General features: G+C 41.3%; 1 protein-coding gene across 10 annotated transcripts in view; it reads right to left on the reverse strand.

The window, feature by feature from the left end:
- Nucleotides 1-21,963, reverse strand: part of IL1RAPL1 (interleukin 1 receptor accessory protein like 1) — a 937,510-nt gene that overhangs the window by 628,823 nt on the left and 286,724 nt on the right. The gene's annotated exons all lie outside the window — the stretch shown is intronic.

Here is a 21,963-nt window from a genome sequence, read left to right on the forward strand (position 1 = left end):
GATTAAACCCATTTCTTGATCCTAACATTGTCAGAAAACTGACTTTTCATTTATTTTTCAATTCAGTCGATATAAGTTATCAGAATGCCTCGATAATTAACCCAGATGATTTCATCTATGTTGCTCTTGCTACTGCAATGACTATTGAAAGTCCTTCTGTTGGAGGGTTGAAATTGGTCTGTTCCCTGCCAGATACATTTCCCAGACAATAGATACTTGCAGTAAGAAAATGTCAGTGTAGAAACAACACTTGGGGCTGCATGTGAAGCATGGAGCTACCCCAATTTAGGGGAGAAAATATATCCCATTCTCCCAGGCCATATGACACACAACCTTATGACTAGCCTTTTTTAATAATGAACCACAGGGGGAAGGAGGGGGCTGACTTGTATTCAGGACACTTTCCACCTTCCTGTTACGGAACCAAAGTGGCTTTATCCAGCTGCAATCTACGTGTACTCTTACACATCTCTGAGGGAAGTCTGCTTGTCATGATAACCTCCAGCCTAGCTCCCCTTTGCTGTAGTTATTTCTATTTTGTGATGTAATGGGTAAATGATTCCCTACTGATTTACATCTGTCATTGTTAGTAATCTCTTTCATGCATTTTGCCTTGCATACTGACTTCTTAGCCTTTTGAGGGCAAGACAAGACAAAACAAAAATCCCTCTTTCTATAGGTTTCTGTATGAGAAGAGAGTACAAATATAATTTTAAAAATTTGTTGTCCAATACAGTCAGTGTTTCATATATTCTGCCAGTGTATTCCACTATAATGGCATCTTTGTGCCTTTGTGTTTCTGCAGAGCAGCTTATGGAGTAAAAGTATTCCTGAGGCTTCAATTCTCACTGCTAATTGGCCTTATGTGAATGAAATATGCAATATGCAAACACAGGTTACTTTCAGAAATAATCCAGAAAGTATTCTCAAGGAAACAAGGGCATCTCACCCTGCTCTTTGGGACTGCCAAACGGCCAGAAATTACTAGCACAGGGGGTGCTAAAGATGCCTTTCCATATAGACCCCATCTTCAGGAGAGTCCAGGCATTTTTGAAATGAAAATAATGTTATATTTCTTATCTCCAAGAGTTCTATGCTCTTTTGTGTCCCTAGTTAGAGTGCTCTGTGGGACATGAACATCCCAATTGCATCCAGCAATTCCCAGATTCCTCAGTGCGTCAAATAACCTAATTAGGGGAAGACAGGCTCTGCAGCAGTTTACAGCCAGGTACTCTTGACCTGGAAAGAGCTCATTCACCCAGCAACATCCTGCTGCAAGCCCTCAGGCCATCGCGTCATACCCTTTGGCTAGACGGTGAGAGCCTAAGCTTAGCATATTTCCTATGTTCTCTGTTGTCATATGTCATCTGTGCCATCCCATGGGTCTTCAGAATGGCACATGTAGAATTGCTTTAAGCTCACTTCACCACAATCTTGTCACTTTCTCACATCCATCTTTTTTAAAGTGTTCTCTCTACTGCCATGGCAAAAAATAGGACCATTAGTATTTCCATGGATTACTATAACCTAGTGATCTCAGTCTATTTAATGAGCTGCACCAGAAGCAATCCCCCTTATCTCTACCACTCTGATTATGTCAGTTGCTGCCTTGACTCAACCCAAAAGCTTCCTGACTAGTTCCTTACAGTGTTCAAAAGCCTCTCTTGTCATTTCAATGCTTTTTCAGTTGAATCTTCAGTAATGTGTAGCTATTTCATAGCAGGCACTGTGAATTTTTCCTTTAAAAGCATCACATAAGGATGTCCTCCTTCCCCAATATGCAAACTATTATTCTCCTTCTTCTTCTTCTTCTTCTTCTCCTCTTCCTCTGGAATGCCAAAGGGTTGAAATTAATTCAAAAGAATTTTCGGCTAAACACATTGGGAAGAAGTTCCTGACAGAGCGGTTCCTCAGTGGAACATGCTTCCTCAGGAGGTAGTGAGTTTGCCTTCTTTGGAAGTTTTTAAGGAAAGGCTAGATAGTCATCTGACAGAAATCATGAATGTAGGCAGATTGTGAGTGAGTGGGCAGGGAGGGATGTGCCAGTGTTTGTCTCTTGTGGCCCTTCCTTGCATACCCAGGGATTCGTTAATCACCGCTGTGGGATGGTAGGTGAATTTCCTCCAGGCCAGGATGTATTTTGGAGATTTTTGGTGGAGGGATCATTTAGGCATGAAATTGGGATCACTATGGGTAGGCAGGTACTTGTGAGTTCCTCCATTGTACAGGCAGTTGGACTAGATGACCCTGGAAGTAACTTCCAACTCTATAATTCTATTATTCCTCTCCTCCTCTTCCACTTTGTAGTTATGCAGTGCAATGTGCATCCAGTCCAGCTTTTTAACATTGGCAAAAGGTTTCAGATTTCCCCCTGATCAGATAAATTAATATATTACAAAATATGTGAACAGAAAACTTTGTGCCTGGAAAACTAGCTGACACACTTTTCTGCTATATCCTACTTTTCCAGAAAACCTTCCATATATAGAATCATAGAGTTGGAAGGGGCCATACAGGCCATCTAGTCCAACCCCCTGCTCAAGGTAGGATCAGCCCAAAGCATCAGCCCAAAGCATATGCTTACCCTTAGGGTTTAGATTGCAATTGGTTTGTCAAAAAATCATTAACACATTTTTTAAAGCTATGAATGAATACTATGTAACATTTAAACAAACAAATTTCCCCCTGCATACCTTATAAGCACACAAAGCTGGGTTATCTGCTCTGACTGGTAGCAATTCTCCAGGGTAAGATAGAGGTCTTTCTTCTGTAACTGCGTATAGTAAGAACTTACTGTATATAACATAGACATAAGACAGTTCCTGACACAACCACAATGAGAAGAAAGGTTAGCTAATATGAGCAAGATAGTACATTGTAGTGTCCTTTGATAATAGTGCAACCTCTTCACCATGTGCAATGCCAAATTAGCATTGATGCATACTTATTACACATTTGCTAGACAAATGTGTGGATGTGTCATTTGGCTTATTCTGACTTAATTTTATCACAATGCCAACATGCTACTTTTCACTTCACCAATAGATGAGTGTCATCAAGTGATGAGCTATAAAATCCTACAATTGAAGGTGGGAGGGGAGCACATATATATTTCTTCCTTAGTAACATCCATCCTAAAACATAGTATCATGTCAAGATGTTAAGAATTATACCATGATAAGTGGCAGCCGATAACGATATCATTTCACAGAGGGAATGTGAACCTGTTGATTTTCCTGGCCACCTTTGTAACTTTTGACAACATCAGTAACAGTAGGCACCACTCTGCAGTGGTTTTAGTCCTACCTTGAAGGCAGCTTTCCAAGTATGGTCCCAAGGGAATGCTTTGGGCCTATTTTCCTTGGACCGACACAGTTCTGCAGGATATCTTGTCCTCCATGTTTTTTAACATTTATATGAAAATTCTGAGAGTGGTTATTTGGAGATTTTGGCTGAGTTGTCTCTAAATCCCTGCAATAGAAACCACAAACCATTGCCTGGAGGTAGTTTTGGGATAGATGAGGGCTAACAAGCTGAAAATTAGGAGCATGGGTCCTGATGTCACTGGCTCAAGGGGATCCCCTGATGGTAGTTCCGGGACCTCAACCTGGCCTCAACCATACACCTGGCAGAAGAGCTCTGTCTTACAGGCCCTGTGGAAACCTGATAACTCTGGGAGGGCCCTTAGCTCTTCTGGGCCCTAGATCCTAGCCCCTAGATCCCCTATAGAGGGCTGGCTACTGTTGACAGAATGCAGTAGCAAAATGTTAACTGCATGTGACAAAGGGATCATATCACATTTCATTCCACCTACATTGGCTCCCAATTTGCTTGTAGGCCTAATTCAAAGTATTACTATTGACCATTAAACCCTATACTGATTGGGGTCAGCACATTTTAAGGACTGGCTACTCCTATATGAACCCATCCAATCATTATGGTCATTTTCAGAGGGCCTGCTTTGGGTTCCCCTGATATCTGAGGCTAGAAAATTGGCAGCCCAAGAAAAAGTCTTCCCAGTCATGGTGGCCAAACATGGGAAATCCCTCCCTGGGGAAATTAACCTATCTCTATCTATTGTTGTCTTCCAGAAACAGGTGAAAAGTCTTTTGCTTTAGCATTTCCTCATTGTCACTGACTCTCCTCATTCTTTGTGTGTTTATGTGTATTTATGGTTTACTTGTTTTTTTAAAAAACATCTATAAAGTAATATTATTCTGATTATTTGAACCTTAAGGACCTAATTTTTTTGGGGGGGGATGTTTTTTAAAAAAATAATATTTGAATTTAACAAGATGTTATGGGATTCAAAGCTGATTTTTTCAGTGGCAACCATATATTCATCTAGTTCCACATCTATAGCAGTGTGATCCACAAAACATGCTTGTAGAGTCATAACTTGCATGTTTTTACCACAATTACTAATTTTCTTGAGCAAAAGAGATTGGCAACACAATCCTAAGAATACTTTCCCGAGGGAAAAAAACGCTCACTAAGTTGGATTCTAAGCACACCTGCTTAGGATTGTCCACTGAACAACTCAGAGGGGTTATACATCAAATCATTTTTATTTATAGTTGCCTGAAAAACAATTTATTGTATTGGGTAGATATGTCATGTTATTCTTTTTTTTTTTTTTTTTGGGGGGGGGAGAACAAATACAAAAAGTTACAGTTCCATGCAATGTGTGTCCATTATTACACAGAAATGAATATGCACCATGAAATGCACTTCTGGGTCTAAATTCAGTACTGAATATGCAACATGAATATACCATTAAGGCAACATTGCTACTAAAGGGGTGGCATTTTTAACAAAATAATTTCATCTAGCACTGAGTTGTCATTTTGAATATCCTTATGTCATTACCACAAACATACATAATAGAACAATCCAACCATGTAAATGGTTGGATTGTTCTCACAAGGATATCCATATTTTAAAAATTAACAGGTAATTTGTACTCAAAGTGCTACATTCTAAAATAAAGTGCTCCCAATTTTTACATAATCTATTCTGGCTAAGAGCTCAAATCAGGCTAAAAGCTCAAAAGCATTAAGTGAAGCCTTTCACCACTAAAGTTTTTTTATTTGTGTAGGAAAGAAAATTAAGAGCTAGATGCTGTTTCCTTCCATTTGTAGCTGCATAAAGCAGTCACTTTAGAAAATGAACACTTTGTTAAATTTATAGCTCCTATGTTCTCATTTAGTCTAATCTGCGCTGGCTCAGCATAACTGCCCTGTGTATGCAGCACCTATTTCTCAACATATCTAGCAAATTTTGCATTGACTGATAAAAGGAAAGAACACAAAGCTTCCCATTGGAAAGTATTTCATACGGGGGACCATTATATTATAACTGCATACTTCACAAACTGAAATAATCATATAGAGATAAATACAAAGATAAAATATTGCTTCAATTAATGCTAGGATGCAGCCTGCTTTGATCAGCTGCAGCTTTGGGGGGGGGGAATACTGCCTCTTAAAACTTCCAGGGTCACAATGTATGTTGACAAAATGATTGAAGAAGCATATAGTGTTGTCAGTTTTTCCTAGCATAAAGCCTGCTCAAACCTTACATCAAACATCTACTTTGTAAATTCTCCTTCAAACACTGTTACTATAAACTTTATGAAATTATCTTGATTAATTAATAAGGCTAATTAAAACATAAGATCTTGTTTGTTATTCATTAAAACATAAACCCACTTCAGTCCCCTAATATTTACCGCTCCGATAATTGAGCATCTTCAAGCCTTTTCCACTACTGTTAATGTATATCATTCCAATCATTCCAATCTGGTTCTGATACAACATGCTGTTCTAATATTGACCTTCTTGGTCCTGGATAACCCAGTTGGTTAAAAGGGCTTTGCTTTTGAAAGAGTATGTCAGGAAAAAAAAACAGTGAATTAAAGGTGATCTTTAGAATGCTGGGCATCATGAAAATAAATAGTGCAACATTACCGAATCAAGGCTTTATGGGAGCATGAAGCTGTGTCTATCACTTATCCAAAGTGTGACAAGTACAAGGAAAAATGACTCCTGAAATCATGGTTCATTGAGCTGAATATGGAACTATGAAAACATTCAATGCTTAAGTCGATCTGAACCAGTGCTTTCATTTTGCTTGTAGAACCATAAAGTAGCATCGATATTTTATATATCTTCCTTGTGAACACAGAAGATTTGTTGAGCTTAGCCAGTATTTCTCTCTTTGCTGCATTACAGAGTTTATTTTCAATCTCAGGGCTTTTAGAATTTACAAGACAATGAAGGACGAAAGTTAGTCAAAGGGGAAGGATAAACAACAGCCCAGCAAGGTGCACTGCAAGCTCCCTAAAACACATGGCTGAATTGGAGAGTGTTACGTGTATACATTTTTCTACATCACCACAATGAGCATTATTCCACAAATGATGGATGTAAATATATAATAACTAACTTTAAAGCCCATTCCTAAGAACAGGCCCTGAAAGGGTCCCCTCCCCTAGCTCCTGGCTAGGCAGCTTAAGGTGGCTTTGGGCCGCAGCTCGCAGCTAAATCAAGTGGGGTGGGTGGGGGCTGGGCAGCTCGTTAGCAGGGCCAAGACAGAGCTCCTTAGCAGGCAGTCAGCAGACCGGGAGGCCCTCATCAGCAGACCCAGCCCAGCTGGCCAGGAGGCCCTCGTTAGCCCTCCACCACAAGACTTTGCCCAGGGCCCTCTCCCCTTACATGCTGCTGGCTCCAGGCACTGTGGCGTCTGAGAGTAAATAATCATATAGAGATAAATACAAAGAGAAAATATTGCTAGAGTCCAGGGCCGGAGGGCAGGAGCCGCAGGGGCAGGGCCAATCAGGACAAAGCTGGCTGCACCCTGATTGGCCTTATTCCAACTTGGACAGCTGGACACGTCACACCCCCTAGGCTGTTTCAGAAATATATAGAGGAACAACAATGGATAAGGATGAATTATGTGATGTCAAAAGAAAGGAAATAGGGAAAGGAGCAGCTCCTGTGTTCATTTCTATTGTGAAAAAACCTGAAATCGAGGCAGGAAACATACCTGTATTTCAAGGTTAGTTTTTAAAAACCTTTTGTGAAAGTAGATTTTATTTCTTCTTCAGCATTGAGTAACTAAAATGAATCCTATGGCTTTCAAAAGACCAAAGAATTTCTCTCAGAGCTAAGCAGTAGTCATTGAATAACCTCATTTTTTTGTACTTTCTAACACTGAATATCTATTTGAAGCTATAATTTCTGGTTTTTCTTTGTGTACAATTTGATAGCTCTATCAGTGATTGAGACAAAAAAATAGTATATCTAAATCACATTCAGTTAAGAATCCTGCACTGCTTGTCATCCTGATTGCAAAGTTGACATCAGAACATAGAAGAAATATCATCTGTACACCGCCCGTGGCGCCGCGGGCGCCACGGACTAAATAAAACAGTAAGGTGTTCTGGGGCGGGATGTGTCCGGGATGAGGAAGGGTCCGGATTGGACCCTTCCTCATGACAGACAATCGCCTGCTGATTGGTCCCTCTGATTCCCAGCCCCAGCAACTGCGAGCCGCGCGCAGCGTGGCTCACAGTTGCTCCCGGCCTGACGCTGCGAGAGGCGCGAAGCGCCTCTTGCCGCGTCAAGCTGCTGCCGCCGCCAAAAGACCAGGACTCCAGCGAGGACTGCAGCTGCTCGCCAGCTGCTCGCCGCCGCCGAAAGACCAGGACTCCAGCAAGGACTTCAGGTACTCCCCCCCCATACCCACTCTCACTCCTGGGGGCTGCTAGCGCCCATTGCATTTCGGACTGCAATGGGCTATATTTCTAGTTAAACAATAATTCAACAAATATCTTAAGTACTGAAATCATGAAGAAGGATAAAGCACCAGGATCCAGAGAAGTTTACAACATTATAAACATCTTGAAGAATTAATAATAATACCATTACAAGTACCGTATATACTTGCATATAAGCACTGTTTTTAGCACTTAAAAGACCTCCTCGGCTTATACGCAGGTAAGTGATTAACAGCCTGCCCCCAGCCAACCAATCGCAGCATTGCACCTGCAACCTGAGGTCTTTGCAAGTGAGCTAATTGCTTCCAGCTAACCATTGCCTTCTGCAAATATCTTGAAAGCTTACTCTGGCAGCTTGTAGGACATCAATGGTTTGACTGGGGGATTCTGATATTTCCCCCCGTTCTTTTCCTAATCACTTCTTCCAAACTATTATTTTGGTTTCTGGGGGTGGTGTGGGTTTTGGGGATGCTTTGGGATTTACTGTTTTTTCAGTGTTTCTTCTTTTATCTGAGAGGCAGCATTGTTTGCCTTTTCTTCTTGGGGTTGTGTTTCTTTTAAAAGTTGATTTTTACAGTTCTTTCTTTCAGTGTTTTGTTCGGGGGGGCACTGTAGCCCCCAGTTTGGTAGCTGTTGTACTTGTTGTAGTAGGTTGCCAACTTTGGATACTATTGTTCTGCTCTACTTTGCTGGCCTGGGGGGCACTATTTGGTTCTTCTGCCAGAGCTGTTCTCACAAAGCAATTATGTCAGTGCTCTCTCAGGGTGTCTGGCATCAAAAGAGGAAGGGAAGACAATTGTAAGCTGCTTTGAGACTCCTTTGGTTAGTGAAAAGTGGAGTACAAAACCAGCAGCTATTCATCCTCGTGACTTTTCTGTATTTGTTGGGAGGGAGGCTGGATGGGAAAGCCTGTGATGATTGAGCACTTATGCCACCCTGTAAATTTACCAGTAGCTTGCTGCATTTCCCACCCTCATCTTATATGCAAGTCAATAAGTTTGCCCAGATTTTGTGGTAAAATTAAGCGCCTCAGCTTATATGTGGGTCGGCTTATATGTGAGGATATACGGTAGTTATAAAAAGACAGTAGCCCAAACATGGCAAGAGGCTAAGGTGACCAGATTGTCCCACTTTTGGAGGGACATCTGGGGGCACCTGGCAAATTGTACTTATGTTGAAATTAAAAATATATATTACAATACTATTTTTGTGTTCTATGCATTCTATGAATCTTTTTGTTGCTCCACATAGACCCAGTTTTAAATCAAGAACCCCCCCCCCCAATCAATGGTGTCCCACTTTACCAATGTTAAAATCTGGTCACCTTACAAAAGGCATATATAACATAGAACATAACACTTATACATAACACTTACAGACCTATTGCTTTGTTGAATTAATTAATGAAAGCAATTTCAGTAGAAAAAGGAACAAGTCAGGAATGACCTTTATTCTTTTATTAATTACTAGTATCAAACCCCATTTTAAAAATAAGCTTGAACATAGGCAGCAGGCAGAAGGACAGCCAGCTGGCCTTCCTCAATCTACCAGGTGACATGGGCCAGTGTATCACCAAGGAGTGCAGCTGGCTGGCCTCCTCTTATTCCCTGGCAAGCAGGAGGCATGCTCTATGGTGGTCCAGTCATGGCTACCACTGTAGCTGCAGTGGAGTGTGTCTGAAAGCCTCCCCCACTCTGTTACAGTCAAGAGGCCTGGGAGAACAGTGGCCCAGCCGTGGCTGGCCTTCCCCCTCATTGGCAGCCAGGAGGCTTTGTGGACTGAACTGCCAGGACCATTGTAGTGCTACAGTGGTGTGTGGCCAGTCAGCCTCCCCTGCTCTCTGATTACCAGGATGCCTATGAGTGTGGCAGCCTAGCCGCGGGGGCCTTCTACTGAGTTTACCTCCTCCAAATTGCCCAGAAGAGGCATGGAGGAGGGTGGAGTTGGGGAATATCCATGACTGGCTGTCAGTGGGGGAATGTCCACTCCCTATTGGGGACATATCCCCCACTGAGAACCCATTGGGTAGTATATACAATATCCATACAGAACCTGAATATGATTGTGGGTTCAGATACTTAAAATATAGATTTTAGCTATAAAGATTATACAAGATAACAGAATTAAGAGAATAAAAATGGATGATGCAGAGTTCAAAATGGAAAATAATATAGACAACATGGTCCTAACATTCTTGACTCCCCAGAAATTGTTGCAATATGTAATTGAACATACTGAAGAATTTGGATCGCTATCAGGGTTAGTAAGGGGGAAAAACAAAAAATATAATGAAATTTGTAGTATAAAGAAGAGCTTATAAAGAGCACAAGGTATTCCACAGAGGCAAATATTATTAAATATTTGGGAATAAACATGACTGGGAAAAACTGCAGTCTTTAACAAATAACTATAAAAATGGAAATCAATGCAAGTTTGTAAGATGGAAAGAACTGACAATCACATGGCTGGGAAGAATCTCTGCAATTAAAACTAATGTACTACCAAAACTAAGTTTTTGTTCCAAATGTTACATCTGCATCTGCATCTGCATCTGCATCTGTCTGTCTGTCTGTCTGTCTGTCTGTCTGTGTAATACACCCACACACACATACACATACTGAGAGTGGTAAAAACAGAGAACTAAATTTCTATGGAATGGCCAAAACAATAAAAAGCCACCTAAGAATAACCTTCAACATATTACAAGATGAAGAAAAAAAGAAGAGGTTTAACAGTCCCCAAAATAAAATTATATTACCAAACAGCAAGTGTGGTCTGAATTGTGGATTGGATTGAAAACCCAAAATAAAGAATAGTAAAATTAGAATCAGCACATCTTGATGAAGGCCTACAAAATTATTTATGATAAAATCAGAGTCCAGTAGCACCATTAAGACCAACAAAGATTTATTCAATGCATGAGCTTTCGAATGCAAGCACCCTTCGTCAGACTATGGTCTTCTTAAGAAGTCAACTAAAAAGATAATAACACAAGAAATAAGTCACATGATAAGAGATCAAAGTTTGAGAATATGGTTTACACACAGATATGTATTGAGCACCTCAGACTCTTTGCTTATGTGCCTATCAGAAGTTCATTATGATAGGAACATGAGAAATAAAAATGATTTTTAAACATATGGCATGATGTGATGGACAGCACGTTAAAACCCGGGCCCCAAGTGCTGAAGTAAATGTAAGTGAAGGGGTTAAGTCTGCACTGAAGCAGAGAATTTGAGTGTCAGGCTGCTCCAAGTGCTCTGATTGCCAAAACGCAGCTGTCAGAGAAGAGATATTTTACCTGTGTCCTGAAGGGAAATTATTCTGGTTGAGAGTGTGAGAGAACCTGTATCCAGAAAATACTTGTCTGTGACTTGGTTGAATAATAACTACTCTAAAGATAATTTTAGTTAGAGGACACATTAATCACTGACTAATAGTCTGAATTCAACAGTTCTACATAGTTGGTACTGATATTTGGCAGAATGTTTTGGGTAGTAGTGAGACTCCGAAATCAGGCCAAAGGAAGGGGAGAACACTTCTGAGGAGAGAAGATTCCCTGCACAATTTAAAAAGGGGAAACTGGTTGATAATTTCCTTAGACGTGTGAAAAGAATCTTGATAAAAACCTATCAGAAGTTAGAGGGAAGTTCATGATTCTGGGAATATGATACTTTTAAAATTATAATGAAGGGGATGAAAGGGAAAATATTTTCTATCCTGTGCATTAGGTACTATATGACTGCATTTGACAAACATCATGATGTTGTCTAATTTTTTTGCCCTTTTTACTTTTTTATGTACCCCACTATTTTTATTTTTTTTAAATCCTGCACTCCTTGTAAGGTACAGGCAGATGACCTCAGCCCCAAACCATCACGTTATAATTTATACTTTTTACAATACATTTCTCATTATTTCCTAAGAATTAAAGAGTTGCACTCCCAGGTTTTTTACTGAAACGTAAAATAAAAAATCCATTCTAACACTTGTTCCTACTGTGTCCAATTGCAGCTTCTAAAATCTCTTTGTATCTCTTTCTTGTTCTTTGAAGTTGTCACTGCAGTGCCACCTTTCCAACTCTTAACAACAGCATTATTTTTCAATTTCAGAACTTTAACAGGCAAGACAATTATTTCTAAACACAATGCATACCATATTAAAGTCAGGCTGTAAGTTTTTCACAAGTGCTATGTCCAATGCTATGGCATAGAAGAGGGCAAAACAAAACTGTCTATTTATTCTTCTCTTTAATATAACATTAATATAACATTAGCATTGTTTTCATAATAAACTTTGCCTCTGCTTTTTCAAATTCTGACAAGGGCATACTTGACTCCTAATAGAGACCCCTATCCTATGTCCTAGGAGTGTCATAATTCTTTCAAACAGACATAGTTTCATTTGGGGATGAGGGGCAGATGGGCAAGATATGCGGTGACAGTTACAAAGGTGGGAGGAAGAGTTGTAGTTCCAGTGCCTGGATGAGTATGGGAAAGATACAGCTCACTGGATTTAACTCAACTGGATTTACACTAGCTCTTTGATGTGTTAGCACCTCTTGATCAAAATATCCTGATAAGGCATTGGAAGTATTGGCAGAAAATATCCTATTTATGGAGCTGTAAAACTATTCTCCTACAGTTCCTTACAGCACCTTACTAGTAACATGTTCCTTTCGAACTCATCTTCCTAGCATGACACTCTGTCATGGAAGTCTGGTATTTGGTGGAGGGTATAATTTGAATTTGGGAAAAGTTTTCTATTTGATTATGACTGATGTGAAGTAGGGTAAAGTGCATCCCTCAATGAGCCCTGATATTTTAAATGTTGTGTATGTATTTTGACTGTTTTTCAAAATTATTTTAATTATATGCATTTGGAAGGTGGCTAATTTTAAGAACATTAAAATGTCATTTAATCACGTGTGTTTTAAATTAGTACCTATCTTGTAAGGGCAAAGCGGTGAAATACAAATTCTGTAAATAAATGAAATAAACCTAGAAACAAGCTGATAGGTACTGCTGTTTCCATTAGCTAGTCCCTGACAATAACAGGGCAGCCATTTTCCGAACCGGATGCAGTTTCTGCATTGTTTTTGATGGCAGCTCAACATGAAGCACATGCTGATAATCCAATCACGAAGACACAATAACATAGATTAGCATGGCCAGGAAAACTCAGTCTCAGAAATGAGAGAATCGGTGAACCAAATATGCATTCCATCTGCCCTGATTGGTGGGGAAATGGCTGTAATTTTCCATGATCAGCAGGCACTGAGTGCAGATAGTTCTTGGCATTGAATATTTTTCCATGTTTATTGGACACAAGGAACAGGTTACTGATCCTTCTTATTTACTATCCCCTCATCCTGGCAACTGGTATTCCAGCAGATGTGATCTGAGGATTAGTAGTGACTCTTAGCATGCTTATTATGGGAAATGTTATTCTCTCCATCTATGCCAGGATTTCCATTATTATTGATCCTGCTGCATGTGCCTTTTGATCTAACAGTAGAGAATGCTATTCTTTTACAATGGCTGATGAAGACATGACTCATCTTTGATTTTAAAAATTATCTGGGATGTATTATTGGAAATGTTTCCAAGATGGTGGCTGGAACAATTGCATAATCAGGCTTCTCCCACAAAAAAAAAATCTAAGTTGCTAAAATATCAACAAAAATCCTATTCATCTGGCCCCCAAAACTCAAAATAAGAATCAGACAAACTAAACCAAAAAGAAACTAACTCCAATATAATATGGAAAATAAACTGACAACAACAATGGCAAACAACTAAGCTAGACACCAGAAACTTCATACAAACACCAACAGCAACAAAAATAATTAAACAACTTACACATAGAAACAAGGAAGAAGAAATAGAAAAATGAAAAAGGGTGAAAAACATAAAAACCAACAGACTTCATAATCCAACAAACTTGGAGGAAACGATACACTGTTGAAACTCAGCTCTTCTTCCTGATAGATGGCCACCCTGACTCACCTCCAGACTCATAGATGCCTGGAGACAATGAAAGGTTGGTTCAAACAGAATAATCTGAAACTCAATCCTTCAAAGATGAAGGTCCTGTGGTTCAGTAAGAGGAGTCCAGCCAAGGAAGCATGACTACCCAACCTGGATGGAGTGCAACTATTAGTAGCACAGTCTGCCAGGAACCTGGGTGTAATCTTTGATACCTCTATTTCCAGGTCCATTCAAGGTAACAGGAGGAACAGGTCACCTGGGTAACATGGCTAAGAGTTTTCCATCTATGCCAAGCCAAGGTACTAGTACCCTGCCTGGTCTCAGAACACGTAGCCACAGTGATCCATGAGATGGTCACCTCTAGGCTGGATTTCTGCAATTCACTCTATGTGGGCCTACTTTATCCCTGATATGGAAACTACAATTGGCACAGAATGCAGCAGCCAGGGATCTCATGGGAACACCCTGAAGTGTTCTGGCCGTACTCCATCTGGCCGTACTCCAACAGCTGCACTGGTTGCCAGTTTAATACCGGATCAAGCCTATGGTTCTGGTAATTATCTTCAAGGCCATACACAGTCTGGGCTCTATTTGAGGGACTGCCTGTCCACCTATGCCCCCCCCCCCCAGAGCTTGTTTGGCATTGATGAAAGCAAGGTTTTTTTTTCCTGTCCTGGCCCCCACTTGGGTAAATAAGCTCTCAGAAGAGATCAGGGCCCTGCCAAAGTAAAACAATTCCACAGGGCTTGCAAAATGGCGCTCTTCCACCAAGGCTTCAGTCACAGCTAATGAACCAGCTCCATTAACCAGAGCCCCAGAAGCCCCTCCCACCACAAACTTCACCCTGCAGTTGAAGAACCAAACCATGAAGCAGCAAATAACAAGGATGCTGTGTATAAAGTTACAAAGTTCTTCTATTAGCTGTGCAGGGAGAAGGAGAAAGTACCAGTTCAGGAGATACTGATGAGAGTTGCTTTCTTTCTTACAGCGTCTTAGGGTATATATCATGCAGGAGTCTGTGGGCTGTTTGAATGTTGGGTTTTTTTTGTCTGTTCCTTATTTAGGTGGTGGGGGACTGCAGCTAATTGCATTAGCTGATTTGAATTATTTGGCAGTCTTGCCTGGGGCTGACTGCTATCTTCACCCACTGCAGGGTTGGCCTCTGTGCTATAAAAGGATCTTGCTCACCTTTGGTGTGCATCAAACTACAAAAGCTAAGACTCTTGGCATGTGGATCAAGCCGGAAGGCTCTTTAAGTGTTCCATAATTTGCAGAAGGGGCCTGCTTCTTCCCGCAATGGATCGAAGCAGCGTAGCTGGTGATGGACCTGAGGTTGTGACTTGCACTATCTGTGGCATGTTTGTATTTTTACCTCTGACTAACTTTAAATACACATGCACCAAATGCAAGTTAGTAGCACTCCTGGAGGAGAAGGTAGAGAAACTAGAATGCCTGTCCACACTTTGTTCTAAAAAGAAGGTTGAAGAGTTCTTAGAAAAACTCTTGGAGCACTTTTTCTAGATCATGGAAATACTGTGGACATGGTTTACCTTGATTTCATTAAGGCTTTCGATATGGTTCTGCATAACATTCTTTTTGGCGAGTTGGTAAAATATGGTATGGATCCTATTACTGTTAGGTGGATCAAGAACTGGTTGATAGATTGAACCCAAAGCCTGCTTGTAAATGGTTTATTATCTTCTTGGAGAGAAGTGGTGAGTGGACCACAAGGATTTGTCCTATGTCCTGTGTTGTTTAACATTCACAAATGATTTGGATGAATGAATAGAGGTGATGCTTATTAGAGTTGCAGATGATACTAAACTGGAGTGGGGGATGGGTGGGTAGCAAAACAGAAGACAGAACCAGGATACAGGATGATCTTGACAGGCTGGGCTAAAATGAATTTTAATACTGAAAAATGTAAAGTTCTTCATTTAGGTAGGAAAAATCACATGCATCACTATAGGATGAGTGAGACTTGCCTTGGCAGTAGTATGTGTGAAAAGGAAGTGGTGGTCTTAGTAGACCATACACTGAACATGAGTCAGTAGTGTGACTTGGTAGCTAAAAAGACAAATGGGATTTTGGGCTATATTTTAAAAAGTACAAATCACCCAACAAGATGTTACCAATTTACTCTGCACTGGTTAGTGTCAAGTGCCGACAAAACTCAAAAACAAACTTCTATGAGAAGAAAGCTTTAATTGGAATTAGATCTGGTCACTCTAACATTCGAAGTCAAGACTGTTCGATACCAGGACAGTAAGCAGTTATCAATACAATTCTCCTGCCCAAACCCGAGCATTCCCAAGGGGGGGGGGAACCCCTCACCCAGGTGCCATCCCAGGCTTCCTGCCAAGGTGTTGAAGTTAGCACGGGCTTGGTCAGGCCGGCGCCTCAGGCTAGCTGATAAGATGTTTACAGGAACTGGGCAATATTTTTTCACAGCGGGGAGACTATGCAGTGTGAATATGCAAGGATCAAAGAAAGGGGGGAATCAAAGGAAAACTACAGGCTGATTACACGGGGACGTTTCTAACAAGGCACAGCATCTTAAGATGGAGTCACTTCCATTCACTGAAAGGCAAGCATGGCAGAGAGCAGGGACTGATCCTGACAGTTAGACCTTACTTGGAGAACTGTGTTCAGTTTTGGGCACCACCACTGACAAAAGATGTAGAGAAACTAGAGCATGTCCAGAGGAGGGCTACAAAGATGGTGAGATGTTTGGAGACCAAGTTGTATGAGGAAAGACTGAGGGAGCTTTGTCTGTTTAGCATGGAGAGAAGACTACTAAGAGGTGATATGATCATCTTCAAATACTTGAAGACCTGTCATATAGAATATGGAGCAGAGGATCAGAACAGAAACAATGGGTTAAAATTAATTCAATTTTCAGCTAAACATCCGGAAGAAGTTACTGACAGTTGGAGCGGTTCCTCAGCTGATCCAGCTTCCTCATGAGGTGGTGATTTATCCTTCTATGGAAGTTTTTAAGCAGAGGCTAGAAAGTAATCTGGCAGAAATGTTGATTTTATGAGCTTAGGCAGATTGTGAGTTAGGTGGGCAACAGGTTGTTAGTCCCTGCATTATGCAGGGACTTGATGAACCTGGAGGTCCCTTCCAACTCTATGATTCTATGATTCATGATGATGTTTCTGATAGTGTATTTCTAACCTTAATGTCAACCACCCTGAACCAAAATGAGAGTTCATTGTATAAATATAATACAATTAATACAGTCTTTAAATCTAAAATAATACAAGGAGTCATTGCTAAAGACAGAGATTTCTGTGTGGAATCTCAAATATAAAGTAATTGTACTGCCCTAGCCGGGCACACGGAGGGTTAGTGCAAGGGCAAGAACAGTTACCGAGTCAAGCAAGTTCAAAGCGCGTACCAGAGAGTAGTCAAAAGTCCAGTCCGGGTCTTATCAGGAATTGTTAGCTGACGAAGTCCAAAGGAAAACCGAAAGAGTTGTCATTTATCTTTACCAAAGTTAAGCCGGGAATCAGTCAAACAGAGCTTCGCAGACGCATCGGGGAGCAGGAAACCAGTCAAGGCAATGGGTGGACATGTGCACAAAGTTGCAGCCACACTGGGAAGCACTTCTGCTGTGCTTAAGAACAAGCTGAGCTGTCACACCAAGTGGCTGCAGCTGGCACTCAGCCTTTGCCTGCGTGTTGCCAACGTTGTCCTCCTGCATTCCCTCCTGTGCTCTGGAGATGAGTCTGGGCTGTTCAGGGGTGTTGCTGCAGGCTGAGGTAATGCTGGTGCAGAGGGCATGGTGCTTGTCTGGCTGGGACCTGGTTGTGGCTCCCTATCGGGACTTGCCTCTCTAAGCAGCACCCTGCTGCTTTGCTCCAGCTCCTCCACTTCCTCCGAGGGAGCTGGCAGAATGAGCTCAGGCAGTGGTGCAGAGGCACCCTCTGGAGACAGGGCCATGACAGTAATTATATGAACTTTAATACTTATGGTCACTGAACGGGATCATTCCATTGATGTTATGCTTCAGAAAAAACACTTGATGACCTCCCAGGATACATTCATTTCCTTTATAATTTTCCTTTATAAGCCAATGACTGGATGTAATGGCCAAGTGGATGAGATGTATGCCTTCTTTATGAGTGGCACATCTCACCAGTACCCGCTGACAAGCCATCTCCATAACAGCTCATGGACTAAGCTTCCAGTCCATAGGATTCCATACATGGTTGGACAGCTGGACATTTATGACATATTTTGTAGATTTCCAGTATACATTTAGACAGGAAGGCAGGCAGACAGACAGACATTTAGGGCTCTAGTTCATGTGAATTTGTGACCTGATGAGTTTTATGAGATATATTTTATTTATTTAAAATATATCAATCAAGGTATATACAGGGAAGGTAATATTCCTCTAATGAATGGCATGTCAGCAATGCCATTGTGTTTTTTCTCACTGCAGAAAAGAGCAACTGTTAACATACTACACACTTTAGCACACAGTGATTCCAATATTGCCATGACCTCCCTGGCCCATTATGCATGGCCACCGAAACGGCGAATTTGGGTCACATGGAAAACGCAAAGGGGGAAGACGCAAAGCAAACCGGTTATGCACGGGACAGGGCGCGGCGGCGGCAAAACACGGAGTGGTGGGTGTCGAGGCGTCGATGCGGAGCCAAGAGAAAGCGAGGCATCCGGGGGCTGCTGGCTTCTCTGGGGACGTGGGGGGCGGTCCCGGTGCCCCTTGCGAGAGTCTGGCCTGAACGCCACGGGGCGTGGTAGGAAGGGGCGGTGACAGGGCGCGGCTGGTCACTTGTGACCATGCTGCGCACCTGGCGAGAGCGGCCTGACGGGGCTCGCTGGCAGTGTCGGGCAGTGGAGCTATTTCTGCTCCACTGCCTCTCCATCGGCCACACACACCGCTTGATGACCAGCCAGCTGGTCAATTGCTTTGACATCTTCTGGGGGGCGTCGGAGTATCTAGAAGTGGCCGGGTACTCCCGGAGGCCCCGGCAATGCCGAGAAAAGTTTGCCCAGCTCCAGGAGACTTTTTTTGCTGCCCTCCGTGCCATCCGTGGACACCCCGAGGCCACCTCCACTGCACGTGGATCTCCTGGATCTAATGTGGGCGGAGGCAGGAGCACCCACATGGATGCTGCATTGGCAGGAGAGTGTGTATGGCAGGATATGGCAGCCGTGTAATCCCGGGCCAATGGCCTGGGCATGCGGCGGCGCCTTGTCGTCATGGCCCTCTAGGGAACCCAGCTTCAGCCATCATTCTCACAGATGTCCTGTCTTCCCCCCTTGCAGGGGATGCCTCGATGGACAGCGTGGATGCTGGGCCGTTGTCTTCAGCGCCCACGTGAGCTGCCGCCGCAGATGCTGCCTCCGCAAGGCTGGACTTTGGGGGGGATTTGTTTGGCCCATGTTTCCCCTTCCCCTTGGTTTACTCCCCGTTCACCTCTCCCCTCCTTTCCTGGCCCGGTTCCTCTGCCCCATAGGTTTCCCCTTTCTATTGTTTTCCCTATGTTAGCCTTTGATTGTATTTTATATTTGTGCTTTGTTTGTTCACACTTTGTTATAAAGTTTTTGCATTTTCTTAGAGACCTCGCCTCCGTTCTCGTTTGTGGTTGGGGGGGTGTTTGGGAATGGGTGGTAGGTGGGTGGCCGGCCTCTCTGCCATCCTTAGCCGCGGCGATCCCCTCGCCCCCCTCCACTGTGAGCTCTCTGGCCGCTTTTCCATCCGTGTTCCCTTGGGTTCCCCCCGGTCTGCGCCACCGTTGGTTCCAGCGGCCGCTTGAGCGGTCGCGCCACCTCCGACCCTCTGGCCTCCCTGATTATGCACGCAATGCCGCCTCTGGTTGTACCCTGGTCGCCCGGGAAGCTGTGCTTTCTTCCGTGTTCCGCTAACGCACCTTTTTCGGCGGCGTGCACTGAATCTGCAGCTGGTTGCAGCCGACTCCGTGCGTTATTGGTGATTTTAGTCGCCGCCATTCCACCCCGAATGTGTGCTAAAAACCCCGTGCATAATGGGTCCCTCTGAAGATGCCATCCACTGTTACTGGGCACTGAAAATACCAGACAACAGCCACACAGCCCAGAATACCCATAACAACTAGCATGTCAGATTGTTTAGTTATTATGGGATTAGACTGCAAGAAAATAGAGACATGGTAAAGTTGGAAACTATCACCAAATAATAGTTGACTGCTAGGGCTGAAAAGATGAGTACTGGCAACCAGCAGAAATATTTGGAGGGCTGGAAATTTGGAAGCAGTTTTGCAATGTCACTTCCAGCTGAGAACCTGCGAGTTATGTCATGATATTATATAAATTCCTTATCCAAATTAGAGATCTTAAATAGAGAATTAGAAAGAATATTGGATTGGTACTCTTAGAGTTGGAGAATTGGTACTCTTAGAGTTGGAGAAAATTAATTTTGTCTAATGTTAAGAGATATTTCTGAAATTGTGGGGGTTAGTAAGTATTATTAGTAAGGGAGTTGTTGAAAACCTTGCAGATATTTTGGAAATGCAATAATGTGATTTGGAAGAAGAATTGGATATATAAATATATTCAAGATTTGCAACATTAGGAAAAATTAGAAGAAATATTTTGGTGTACTTTTTTAGAAAAAAAAGACAAGAGATGAAATTCTGCAACAACCTTTCAAAACAAAACTCAGGATTGATGATAGGGAGGTTATTGTTTTGAAAGAAATGTCAATGAAAATCATGGGGAAAAAAAGACAATGCCTTTCTTATGGAAAAGTTAAAACAGAAAAAAGGTCTCATTTTGATGGGATAAACTGGAAGAAGTTTTTTCACCATTAAAGATCAATGATTTAAACTGAATTCAATTCTCAAAACTGAGATGTCTCGGAAAGAATGGGAGGAGACAGAAGTCCCACAGGTTTCTACACAAGAATTGCAACAACCACAACAGAAAGAATAACAAAATAGAACAATGAAAGAGATTATAGAAATAAAGAATCTTCCATGTTTGAATACTAAATAGGAATTATAAATGTCTATGGACTATAAATGGAACAAATGCTCCTCAGAAGAGAAATGTTTTCTCAAAAAATCAAAATTGAACATTATCTATCTAAAATAAACACCTGTTTGAAAAAAAAATCAAAATATTTAGTCCAGATAATATTAGTAGAATTTATACTGACAAGAACTAAAAAGGAAAATGTTGGCTTGCTGTATATTAAATTTTATTTGAAACAAAACAATTTTTTTGCTGATGGTGGTAGGTATGTGAAGTTTGAAACTGAGTTATTTGGGGTTAAGAAACTGGTTTTAGGAAATTATGCACCCACTAAAGATAAAAGCAATTTGTATAAACCATTAATTGATAACCTTTTTGATCTACCTTATGAAAATTGATGTTTGAAGAGAATCTGGCATGGTATGATCCTACTGTAAATTGATAGGCTATGTATGTATGCATGTATGCATGTATGTATGCTTGCATGCATGCATGTATGTATTAAAGTATACAAGGGCAACTTCCCAATATATTTTTATTTGATTAATTTGGGTCTGGTAGATATCTGGAGAAAGGTAAATGCTTCTTCTGTAGAATTAACTTTTCATAAAGACATAATACCTTTTATAATACTTAGTTGTTAAACTCTTTTTTCAGTTCATAGCCCTGTAAAGTTGGTTATTAAAAGAAAATCAAATATATATTACATGGAGTTTAAATGAAGAGTTGTTCACTTGTTTGAATTTTTAAAAAAATAATTATTTGAACTCAATTTAAATATAAGTGCTGATATATGTATATTACCCAGAGCCGTAGAAAAGGGTGGTATAAAAACCTAAATGAATGAATGAATGAATGAATCAATAATATACAATAGTTTTAGATGCCAGTAGAGCCTTTATGAGAGGACATTTTATACAACATACAGCTGAATGTAATGAAAAGGTGAAATCACAAAAGACTGCAGAAAGCATTAAGAAGAAAGACTAGGAATTAAAAGGCTTGGAGATATCAATATATCTAGTCAGATAAAATGTTTACAACAGCTTTCCCTGTTTTCAATAAGACAAATGGAAATGAAATGGAACATTATAAAATTGTTACATTTTTAACACACAAATAAACCAGGAGATGGCTGGCACATACAAAAGGAGAGGTGGGAGATATGATACTGAGTATTCAGGAAGTTCATAAAACTTACTG

Source organism: Paroedura picta, chromosome 6 (assembly GCF_049243985.1).
Source record: "Paroedura picta isolate Pp20150507F chromosome 6, Ppicta_v3.0, whole genome shotgun sequence".
Classification (NCBI taxonomy): Eukaryota; Metazoa; Chordata; class Lepidosauria; order Squamata; family Gekkonidae; genus Paroedura; species Paroedura picta.